The sequence below is a fragment of the Rattus norvegicus genome, chromosome 18 (assembly GCF_036323735.1).
Source record: "Rattus norvegicus strain BN/NHsdMcwi chromosome 18, GRCr8, whole genome shotgun sequence".
Taxonomy (NCBI): domain Eukaryota; kingdom Metazoa; phylum Chordata; class Mammalia; order Rodentia; family Muridae; genus Rattus; species Rattus norvegicus.
Genome location: NC_086036.1, coordinates 79,002,040 through 79,013,601, shown reverse-complemented (window position 1 = coordinate 79,013,601; position 11,562 = coordinate 79,002,040). Strand labels below are relative to the sequence as shown.

The 11,562-nt window shown below is 44.9% G+C and overlaps 1 long non-coding RNA gene across 1 annotated transcript; it reads left to right on the top strand.

The window, feature by feature from the left end:
• The first annotated feature begins 7,788 nt into the window (after positions 1 to 7,788).
• On the top strand, positions 7,789 to 11,285 carry LOC120098250 (uncharacterized). Its single transcript, XR_005496379.2, has 2 exons — positions 7,789 to 8,062; positions 11,172 to 11,285. It is a non-coding gene; the product is annotated as an uncharacterized LOC120098250 (long non-coding RNA).
• The last annotated feature ends 277 nt before the right edge of the window (positions 11,286 to 11,562 follow it).

The following is an 11,562-nucleotide window of genomic DNA, read 5'->3' as shown; positions in this document are numbered from 1 at the left end:
CACAGGGCATGGCCTGAAAGCCCGGAGAGTTCAGAATCAGACAAGCTTTCTCCGACCCAGGGATGCAGAGATCTCAGAGAGTACAGGGCGGTCTCTCGTGCCCTCTACCCACTCTTTTTCAGGGCCTGTATAGTCCTAACAAACTTTAGGATGTGTGGAGGGGCCTGGGCTTTCGTTCTTGTGTGGGACTGTGAGAAAGGAGCCTGAAGATGCCAGAAGATACAGAAAATGTGAAAAAGAGCGAAATACCATTCCAAAGGCCTCTGGGGCAAACAGCAGGCATCCTTCTACACCCAGGGAGCAAGGCTCTGGTGATCCGAGAATTAGCAGCAGCCATAAGGGGCAGCCAGGGGCTGGCTATGGGTCAGAGTTGGCTCTCTAATCTTTTGGAAGAGGAGAGTCCATGATAGTTTAGGGGGAAAGGCAAGCACTTCAAAGCCACGCCCCCCCCAGAATGATGTCTGTGGTGTTCAAAAATAACTTGGGGGAAAATCCCTCGTTACTTCCTTTTTCTTCAGGGGAAAGAAGCCACTTCGAAACCCCCCCTTTTCCTCTGACAGAAGGCAAGGACAGACGGCAGAAACCCAGGCTCAGCAGCCTCTTCCTTCCACCCACGTTGGCTGCTAGTCCTTGGTGGCACTCATTAGGAGAGAGAAAGCCATCTTCAGACACTTCAGTCAGACCTGCTGGTTTGGTTTAATGTGCTGCAAGCACTCTCAACCATCCACATACATTATTTATGTGGCAAAAAAAAGAGAGACGACTTCCTCCTCACATGTAAATAATAAAAGAAACCGTAAAATCAGTATTTATGCCTAACGAAGCCTGGATCACTTATTCACAGTTACTCTTTGTCTAATAGTGACACTGAAAATGCCAACAGTCATAGCCAGCACATACCCACATGCACAGCGTGTGCACATATATTATCTTTACTATGGTTCAAACCTCAGAAGGCTCAGGCTACTGGCGTTCCCATTTTACAGACGAGGAAGCTGAGGCTGGGAGAGCCACGTAACGAAGACAACGTCACACATCTGGGGAGGGACCTGGTCCTCTGTGGTTCCACAGCTGATAACAATTAGGATTTTCCTGGAGACTTAAAGCCAGCAAAGAATCCTAGTAGACCAACTCACTCATGTGGCCCTGAGGGCCAAGGCCTGCCCCTCATGGTTGAAGGCACACTCTATAGATAGACGGTCTCTCAAGAGTTGAATATAGTCCCGAGTCTAGACAACATCAGTGAAAGTGGCTGTAACTGAGAAAGAAACATACCTGCATTTTGACAAACATCGAGGACATAGACATGGGTCCGTGACACAAGAAGCTGGCAGCAGAGTTATGACGAGGCGGGAGAAAAAAAAACTGAAAGGCACTGTCTCAGTAGAGAGAGTGAAGATACAAGCACCCAGGTGCCAGAGAAACACAGAAAGGGATACTTGGTGCAGCCTGGGTGGCCAGGTAACCTTAGAAGACAGACGGGTAAGTCCTGGCTGCTAAGCATTGCCCGGATGGAGAAGGGACAGACAGACGGGAGGAACATGACAAGTGACAATGTTTAGAGTTAAGTGTTAACTTGAACTTTAGACTTTAAGCTCTAAAGTTTAGAACTCTAAAACTTTCAACTCTAAACTCTAGAGTTAAACTCTAAAGAGTTAAGCATGAGGGAAGATAAGCATCTTGCCAGGGAGGGAGGATGGAATCAGGATGTGTCTCATAGCCTGTACAAGAAGCTTGGGTTTCACCCTTTGGCCCAGGGTTTCTCCGCTCCAGCCCTGCGAGCATCTGGGGACAGATAACTTAGATGATTCCTGACTGTGGGAGCAGCCATGAGCAATCCCACTACCACAGCTGCGAACCATCACCTTCACCGTCCCATGAAGCCGTGATCCCATAATGAATCGATCAAACGATGAGGTGAGAGTCCACAAAACCAATTGCTTCCCATGGGTCCAGCTCCCAAAAACTGATGATTTGAGGACTAAGCTGTTCACAAATGAGCTCTTGGGTAACTTTTAAGATTCACCTACTAACAATGTCCACCTACATGGGCCTTCCCAACCCATGACCTTAACGGAGCTTTAGAGAGGGTCTTGTTCTCTCACAGATACCTGTCATGTCTCCGAGACTCTCCATCAATTTGCTCACTGCCGTCCATGGAGGTGAGGCAATGAATCTGGCATTACAATCTACCCCAAGTGCCCAATTAGTGCCTGGAGTAGTGGGGTCCGCAACTGATACGGTAATTATCTGACTTCGTTAGTCGAGGAAATGAACAAAGGATTGATAACGTGTGTTATAATTAGAGCAGGAAATTGTAACCACTTTTGACAGATGGTTTGTTTTGGCTGAACTTGAACTGTATGAAACCAGAGAAAGAGAGGCATTGGCTTAAATCTAACGACGGGGACCCAATGCTACCTGTGAGATTGGACTTCTTCGTGAGGAACACAAACAGGGGGTGAGCCATGGATTTGAATCAAGACAGAGAGAGCCTCACTCACAGTTATTGGCCTTTCCTGTTGTGCTGGGAACCCTGTGGAGTTTGAAAATGCTGGCCCTTAACCCGGTTCGGGAGTCCCCTGCCAGGGAGCATGTGTGTTTTCATAGCAAATAGCTCTGAGAGTGACATCTAGTTGGAGTTGGAGAATTAAACAAGACGTGAAAATATGAGTAAGTGCACTTGGTCTTATATGTAGTGATGATTTTGTTACAGCCTGAAACAACTCCTAGGACAAATAGTTTTATGGAAAAGTGTGTGTATGTACGTGTGTATGTGTGTAGTGTATGTGTATGTGTGCGTCTGTGTGTGTAATGTGTGTGTAGTGTGTATGTGTGTACATGTATGTGTGCATGTGTAGTATGTGTGTGTAGTATGTGTATATGTGTATGTGTGTGTATGTGTGTACATGTATGTGTGCATGTGTAGTATGTGTATGTGGTATGTGTATATGTGTATGTGTGTAGTGTGTATGTGTAAATGTATGTGTGTGTAGTATGTGTGTATGTGGGGGGGGAGTATGTGTGGTGTGTGTGTGTTTGTGTGTGTGTATGTGTATGTGTGTGTAGTAAGTGTGTATGTGTGTGGTATGTGTGTGTATGTGTGTATGTGTGTCTTTGTGTGGGGGAGGTGGGTATGTGTATATAGTATGTGTGTGTGTATGTGTGTGTGTGGGAGTGTGTGTGTGGTGTGGGGGGTGGGGGGTATGTGTGTGCAGTATGTGTGTATGTGTGTGTGTGGTATGTGTGTGTGTATGTGTGTGTTTGTGTGTGGGGGTGTGTGTATGTGTGTATGTGTGTATGTGTGTGTGTATATGTGTGTATGTGTGTGTGGGAGTGTGTGTGTGGTGTGTGTGTGGGGTGTGTATGTGTGTGTAGTATGTGTGTATGTGTGTGTAGTATGTGTGTATGTGTGTGTATGTGTGTGTTTGTGTGTGTGGGTGTATGTGTGTAATTCTTTCAATGATTCGAAGCCTGCTCTAACAGCCTGAACACTCAGTTTTGCTTCCTGAGCATAAGAGTGTGCTTGCCGACACACGGATTAGCTCATCATTTCCCCAAAGATCCCCTTAAGTTAATTATTACTCACTTTCCATCCAGCCCTTCTTTGACCACTGCATCACCGGCTCTACAACCTTTCCCTGGGGTTAAAGCAACAACGGCTCTCAGCCAAACGCCTTCCCCAGATGTCACTGCGCGGGGACTTAAGTAATCCTCCAGTGTGCCTTCTATTGATCTCTGGAAGTTCCCTGTATTCTGCAATATTGGCTATGTTTCTCTAAGAATTAGCTGCGTTTTCCTCTCAATTGTTTGCCTAATCCTCCTTTAGTCAAGAGTGAGCCCTATTTGATGGTAACCTAGCTGTAAGGGGCCAGTTCATTAGCGAGAACTTCCTGCTTTGGTGTCTCGCTTGGGCTCCCTTGTGTCTCTAGGTCCAAGTGCAATGACCTCTGCGTGGCACAGTGTCAGACCTATGACCTCTGTGCCCCTCTTCAGCCTCGCTCCGCGCACCTTTTCTCTGTCTTCCCTGCTTTGCTCCAGGAGTGCCTTATCGCAGATCCCACTTCCTCTGTGAGGTCTTGCCTAATCCACCAAGTGAATCAGATTTAGGTTCTCTCACGTGTCTTTACTCTTTCATTTATGTTCTCTCTGTAACCTCTGAAAGAACAAATCAATCTTAATGTGATAAATGGAAGGCATGTTTGTTCACCATTACTGACCTCTCTCAACCCCTCTCTGATGCTTGATGCTCACATAAAAAGAATCCAGGGCTGAAGATAATAGCTTGGAGATTATGTGAGCACACAGCTCTGGCAGAGGACCAGAGTTCCGTTCCAAGACCCCATATCAGGCAGCAGACAACTGCCCAGGACCCTCTTCTGGTCTGTGTAGACACCTGTGCTGGTGTGTGTATATTCAGACACAGATGCGGACTCCAACAGACACACAGACAGACACACATCCACACTCACTCGTGAAGGAGTGTTTTCCTGAAGTGGACACAGGTGAAAGGTTAAGGCAGACTCTTGAAGGACCATTTCACTGAAGCAGACACAGGAGAGAGGATGTTCTGCTAAAGCAAGCACATGAAAGGACACGTGATGAGGGATTCTTTGCTAACCACATGCATGTATTGGTCTGTCTTACATTGTGTAGTTGAGCTACATTTCCATAGACAGAAACACACCAAAAAAACTTCTGGTGGTGTGCTAAAGTTTCTTGCTGCTTCAGTGGACTCAAACTGATTGGCAGAGTGATGGCAGCCCTTGTTAAGGCAAGACACATGCTGAGGTAAGACATGTGCTGAGGCAAGACCCATGGAGGAGACATGATGGTTGGTTGGAGAGAGGATGAAGAGGAACCAACGGACAATAAGAGACTGGGCTAGACTTGCTTATAGAGCTAGCTGGGCAATGCTTGTTGATGTCTCCAACATCCCTCCTGGATTCTCCTGGCATCCCTCTGGGTCCCTCCTGCTGACTCTTGCCAGGGCTGAGACCTGGCTGTCTCTGCTGGGTAGTGCCACTGCTGCTGATTTGTGTTTGCTGTCCTGATTCTTTGGACTGCTGGTGCATCCATGAAGTGTTTGTGAGCAGACAGAGCTGCCGATTTCCAGACAAACAGACAGGAGTTGCTCTAAACAGGTCCACCTCCTCCGTATCCTTTCTTATCCACTACCTCTGATGGAGGGTGGGCTACAGGAAGGTTAAGCTTTTAAGAACCATCATTAAAAGTAAGTTTTAAAAAAATTAAAGTTACAACTGGGAGTATAACACAGGCAAGTCACTGAATGGCAGTGCCTCCCGTTATGCAAAAACTGGGAAGACTGAACTTACTAATCTGCAGACTTCCTCAAGTCAATCATCTTGTGGCATACCTTGCTTCCTGTTCCTATAATTAAAATGACTGGGAGGAAAGGGTTTATTTCCTCTCACGAGTTATAGTCATCATCAAGGACATTCTGAGCAGGAGCTTGAAGCAAAAACAAGAGAGGATCACTGCTTACTGATTTGCTCCCGGCTCATGTTCAGCTACTTTTATACAGCCCGGATCCATCTAGGCTAGTCTAGGCTTGGTGCCACCCACAGTGGGCTGGGACCCCCAACGTCATTTGCCAGTCCAAAAAAAAAAAAAAAAACTTCCCAGGCAAACTTTCCCGCAGGCCAATATCTTCAAGTAAGTCTTTCTTCCTAAGACTAGTCATCACATCCTATCAATGTATCCATAAAATAGTATCTAGTATTGGGGGGAACGTTCATCAGGAGTAATCCCTCAATACTCGGCTTCGCCTCCCCAGTCTGGGATTTAATTGACAGCTATCTGACCTCAGTGACAAGCAAACCCACTCTCACTTACTGGAAATTGGAGTCATGTAGTGGGTGGTGGTTCACCTTGGGCCTACCAAATGGGAGCTAGGATCTTACCCTTTTAAAGATCTTAACCCATTGCCCAAATTTTATTTCTGCTCTTGTGATAAAATGCTCAGACAGAAAAAACAACTTAGGAGAGGAAGGGTTTAGTCTAGCTCACAATTCTAGGAGATAGTTCATCGTTGTGAGGAAGCCAAGGTTGGTAGGAACTTGAAGCAGCTAACCGTGTCACATCCACAATCGTGAACAAGAAAGATGAATGCATGTGTGCTAGCATCTAGGCTCCCTTCCATTCACTACCAGTCCAGGACCCCAAACAAGGCAAATGTCCACCTTCAGCCTAGGTTTTCTCACCTCACAGACATGCCCCAGTCAAACCTAATCTAAATAACTGTCACTTCGACTCCCCTTCCAGTCGGCTCCAGACTATGTGAGTTGCCAATTAAAACGATTATTACACACATTTTCTCCAGCTGATTCCCTACAATGTTTAGATATCTCCATGATGCACAAAGCACCCTGGACCCTCACCGTGGAGAAGGAAAGACTAGAGCCTGAGTTTCACCATGGAAGTAATGTATAATAGAACCCTTCACAGGGCCAGTAGCGCTGGCCATTTGTTCTTGTTAAAGGACGTTGCTTGAGCAAACCACTTCCTTCCGTGCGTGCCTACTCCCAGCGCGAGTTCTTTAAGAATGAGACACAGGCCATATGTTAGTCTTAAGAGGCAGCTTGGTGTGCGTACTTCACCTGCGATGCAGCTGCCCCAGCATGATAAAGAACAGAGTGACCTTCCCGCCAGTGTCTGGGAGGAAAAGCAGTGCCTAGGGGTTCAAGTTGGTGAACAAATTCAAGGTCGTTATTTGGTGGAAAGAATATAATTTTCAAGAAGTTAAACAAATCCACAAGTGAGGAATTTGACATTGTAAAAGGAGTGAGAAATTCTGCCTGCCAGGGAGACTGGAGAGAAGGTAGGGAGATGTATGTCTGAGCTGATGCACATTATCCCAGCGCGCGGGGGCCAAAGGCAATGTTGAAAAGGTCAGAGACTGGACTGATTCAAACACGGGATGAAATGTGAGGCTGACGGCTGAAGAGTTAAACTCAGACCTGAGACAGACGCTTGCTCCCTCGCTGGCTCGCATTACGAAGGAAATCTTTGGCACAGGCAGAGTTTCTGTGCCAGGCGTTGAGAGCGGCGAGCAAAACCAGCAAGTCTGACATTTGCTCTGATCTTCCACAGAGAACTGGATAAAACTATACGCTTTCTGAAGAGACACAAAACAAGGAAGGAGCCAAGAAGACAGAGATCCCACACTCCGGAGCAGAGTACTGTGCCCCATACCCCCTTCCAAGAACCCTTGTAAACCACGCTCAATTTAGCCAGCACATTTGCTGATCCATGCTAGATATATAAAGTTATGTTCAGCATAGTTATGTAGTAAAGATAAAAGACAACATCCTCCTCTCCCACCATCTGCGCATCCCCCATCTGCCCCACTCACTGCGCATGCGCGCAGCGTATGTATGCGTGTATCTGTGTTTGAGCTCTCTATCCCCACACCCCGCTACCGCGTGTGTGCGTGTGTGTGCGTGCGTGCGTGTGTGTGTGTGTGTGTGTGTGTGTGTGTGTGTGTGTGTGTGTATGTGAACATGTGTTCGTAGAAGAATCTCTGTAATTATTCTCCACCTCCTTTTTTAGAACAGGGTATAGCACTGAACTTCAGGCTCACCGATTCATCTTGACTAGATGGCCATGAAGCCATAGAGACTCTCCTGCCTCTGTCTCCCTAGTGTTGAGATTATGGCCGCACAATGTTTTGTTGGTGATGATGTTGTTGATGATGATGTTGTCGTGTTTGTTTGTTAACATGGGTGTTAGGTATCTGAGAGCCGGTCCTCAGTCTTGCACAGTCAGCACAAATCTGGCACTCTCAGGAGCCGCTCGTTCCTCTGGAGAAATGCAACCTGGGCTTCTTCAACGCTGTGAGGCGCTGAGCTTAATTTCAGTCACTGGCTGTTTGCGTTGTCCTTCTGCATCCTGGGTAATACACTTAATGTTCTCCATCTTTGCCGAGACTGAGAGGATGAGGCTGCGGGAGAATTCCAGAAAGGGACCCATTTTAAACTTCCAGCTGATGCTTCTCAACAGAACAGTGAAGTTGCATCTTCCGAGATGTGCCCAGCCCATGGTAAACACGTCCTTTAGGGTTAGATAAATATGTTCTTTACATGTAAACATGTCATTGTAGCATGACACCTTGTCTCTCATACTGCATACATGTTATTGCTCAAGGAAGAAGCTCCCACTGACTGCCTACGTAGGCCAGCTTTCTGCTATAGCTAGGTTGACTCAGCCCTTCCTTCCGAAGTTCATGATCGCCTCAGCGCACAGCCGCTTAACGCGAACCTAGAGGTTTGTTTATTTTACTATCCACATAAAGGAAACATTATAAAGAGCTTTTAAAAGGAAAACAAATCACTCTGAGGACAAAAGAGCAGAGAGAATCCCAATTTATCATGAGGCCAGGTTCAACGAATACTGTACCTGGAACCAGGAGCCACCATTGAGGACAGCCAGGAAATGCTAGGTAAATATGCCATTCTCATTGATTAACTCAAAAAACAATCCTCCCATTTCCTGTTACAGGCAATGGCCCACTTATGGGCAGCAATGGTGTGTATATCTCTGACCACCACAAAGAAAGAACTTCAATATTACGAATATTGCACCTTACCATGTGCAAAAGTAACTGAAGATCACCGTCCTGACAATGGCTACGCTCATTCTGAGTCAGACCAGGGCGCCATTAAGAACCATAGGATTGCATAAGCATAGCCAGTCTGTATTTAGGAATATTTATAAATATGGAATGCATGGTGTGTATGGTGATCTGAATAAAAAATTACTAGATGTAGCCAAGAGGAAAGCATGAACTAGGAAAGAGAAGAGAAACCATATAATTTAGTGTGCTGCACACTTTCAAATAAACTGTTGTTAGCGCTATCAGGGTAGCGGTGAGGACCAAAGCACAGAATTTGATTTATGATTTGTGAAGGATACCCTCATTATCCCGTGTTCAAATGACTACTTGAGGGACGCAAGCCTGCACAAGAAGGAAAAGCATTTAAATTTTAAAATCCCAGCAAACTGAGAACCTGTGCGGTATTCTGAATAAATAATCATGTTCTATTGGGCTTAACTATGAATCATAACACCAGGGAGCAGTGATATTAAAAGCTCTTTGTTTTATTTGTCTTCAAAAATGTAGCTGTGGTCATTTTAATACAGTAAATAATTGTCTTGTTTGGAAATGTATTATAATACAGCTTAAACACACACAGAAATAATTTTATGAAATTTAGACCCTACAGCTAGCCCTGGAAGTCATTTTTGTTAATTATTGTGCGTCTGGGGGTCGCCTTAGATATTCGAGATTAGTTTTTGCTAGAGGTCAAATGAAAATTTGACTCACATAGAAATAAAAGCTATCACCCATAATAAATGGCCTGACGCTCGTAAAACGCTGAACTTTTGCAAAATGAATGGTTGGAGCTATTCATCAAACCTGTTTTGGTTAAGGTAGTGATGGGGGAAATCATTACATTTTATGGTAATAATGAGTTATTTGATAAAATTGCCAAAATTCACATATTTAAGTCATCGAAGATTATGGAATAGTTTAAATTGGCAATGACCTTGGTGGATCTAGATGGACAGAGACTTGGAAATGAAGCACTCAACACACGTGTCATTCGTAATCCCTTCCACCTGGCCTATCGCTGCTGTTCATGGAGGTAGGTGGGAGGTAGATTGTGACCTTCATGGTATCCATTCTGGGCACTTGTGGAGGATTATGGGTAGAAAAATATATATTAAGGGAAAATGAAACTTTATTGAAGGAGAAGTTGGGCTTTTCTCCTTTATCTTGGGAGCACATAGGTTTTCACAAATAAAAAAAAATAACCCCTATTTAATCTCACACTAATAAAGATTTCTTTTTGTTTAAGGAAAATAAAATCTGAGATTCCCCAAAGGTCCTTGTATAAATGTCTGCTACCATTGAGAATTCCCATAGTCCTTAAGAAGGCAGGGGGTGATCTTAGATTGAACAGCCACTGCTTACTAGGAGGAGGACACATTCTTACTGTGACATCTGCTCTGATTTTCACAAGTTATTCGGAAGAAATTATTCCTTGATAAGACAGAGAAGGAAAACCCTCCCTGGATGAGCTGGTCAGAAAAGCTTAGTGGCCAAAGCAGGCTGTGGGGCTGTGGTAGGAAACCAGATAGGGTCCCATGGCTTACTCCACAGAGCACACTCCAGTTATGCTTCACGGGAGTCACCTCATCTGGGTAGTTGGTCACCAGGAGTCTCATCTACCCACTCTGACTATGGCTGTCTTCCACGCAGAAGGACTGCCTCTGGGCTGTAGCTACCGGTTCCCAGGCCTGAGGCTGGAGGGGGTTCTGTGACAGCCACCTATAAAGCCAGTTCTGGTTCCTGCTGGTACAAAAACACCACGAAGCTTAGGACAATTCACAACGGAGAGTTTGGAAGCAATTAGGGTGCCGATGGGAAATTCAATAATATAAGTAAGAACCCTGGTTAGCCTTCATTCTAAAGACCAGCGCATTCCCAAGATGAGATGCACAATGTGGGTAATTTATGGACTGTTGAAAAATCCACGTGAAATGTCTACTTTATTCTCAGCTGGGCATTGGATATTCGAGTCTTTCACGGGAAATCTAGACAATCATTATAAAATTGGATCAACAGGAATCAACTGTTATAGTCACAACAGGCTCAAGTAGCTGTGGTTTCTAAAGTGTCTTCTTTCTGGTCACACACAGCTTTATTCTAATACATTAATCTTTTAATTATCATTAATAATGATAAAATAATCATTAATACTTCAATACCCCAAGAATGCTGATTTAGGAAGGGCTGTATAAACAGAACAAATCGACTCTTACTTAACAAAATAATTTTAACTTTAAACAGATCCTCACGGTTCAACTTTGAACAGATACAGCACTAGGTACGATTCATGAATGAATTCTATCAACTACCCAGGAAAATATTTTTAAATAAAATTAGCTTTTTCATAACTGGTTTCACAGATCCTGTCCTCCATGTTTTCTAGAGGTCACAGTCCCCTGCATCCACTCTTTTTGTGACAGAAGGGTTCACGCAATCACCTTGAGCCACGAAAACAGAGTTCCCCCGGGCTGTGCATGCCACACCCTGTAGGATGGTGACTACAGTTCTTTATTTCTCTCTTTCCCTTCTTTTCCAGATTATCTGTAAGAGTAAAGACTGATATGGATGTCACTGGTGAACCCTGGAACAGAGGCAGATGTCAGGGAGACATCAAAGTCAACCAAATTCAGTAGAGGTGACAGTAATGGTGTGCCCACGCCCCTGAATCATTGCATCCAAATGCTACAGCGTGCCATTAGCAGGGGGAAGGGGTGCGGAGGATTGGACATGCTGAATACTTCATTATTTAAAAATGTTGAAGGGAGGGATTCCATAAGTGCACTCACATGTATTTAAAGGTACACATGGGAACAGATTTTGCAAGGCAGCTAGGATCTGGTATCTTCATCTCACTCAGAAAACCTCAACAACCCAAAGAATTGTGCATCAGCCTTTCCTTCACTCCATGTCTAAGTTAAAATGCCTCA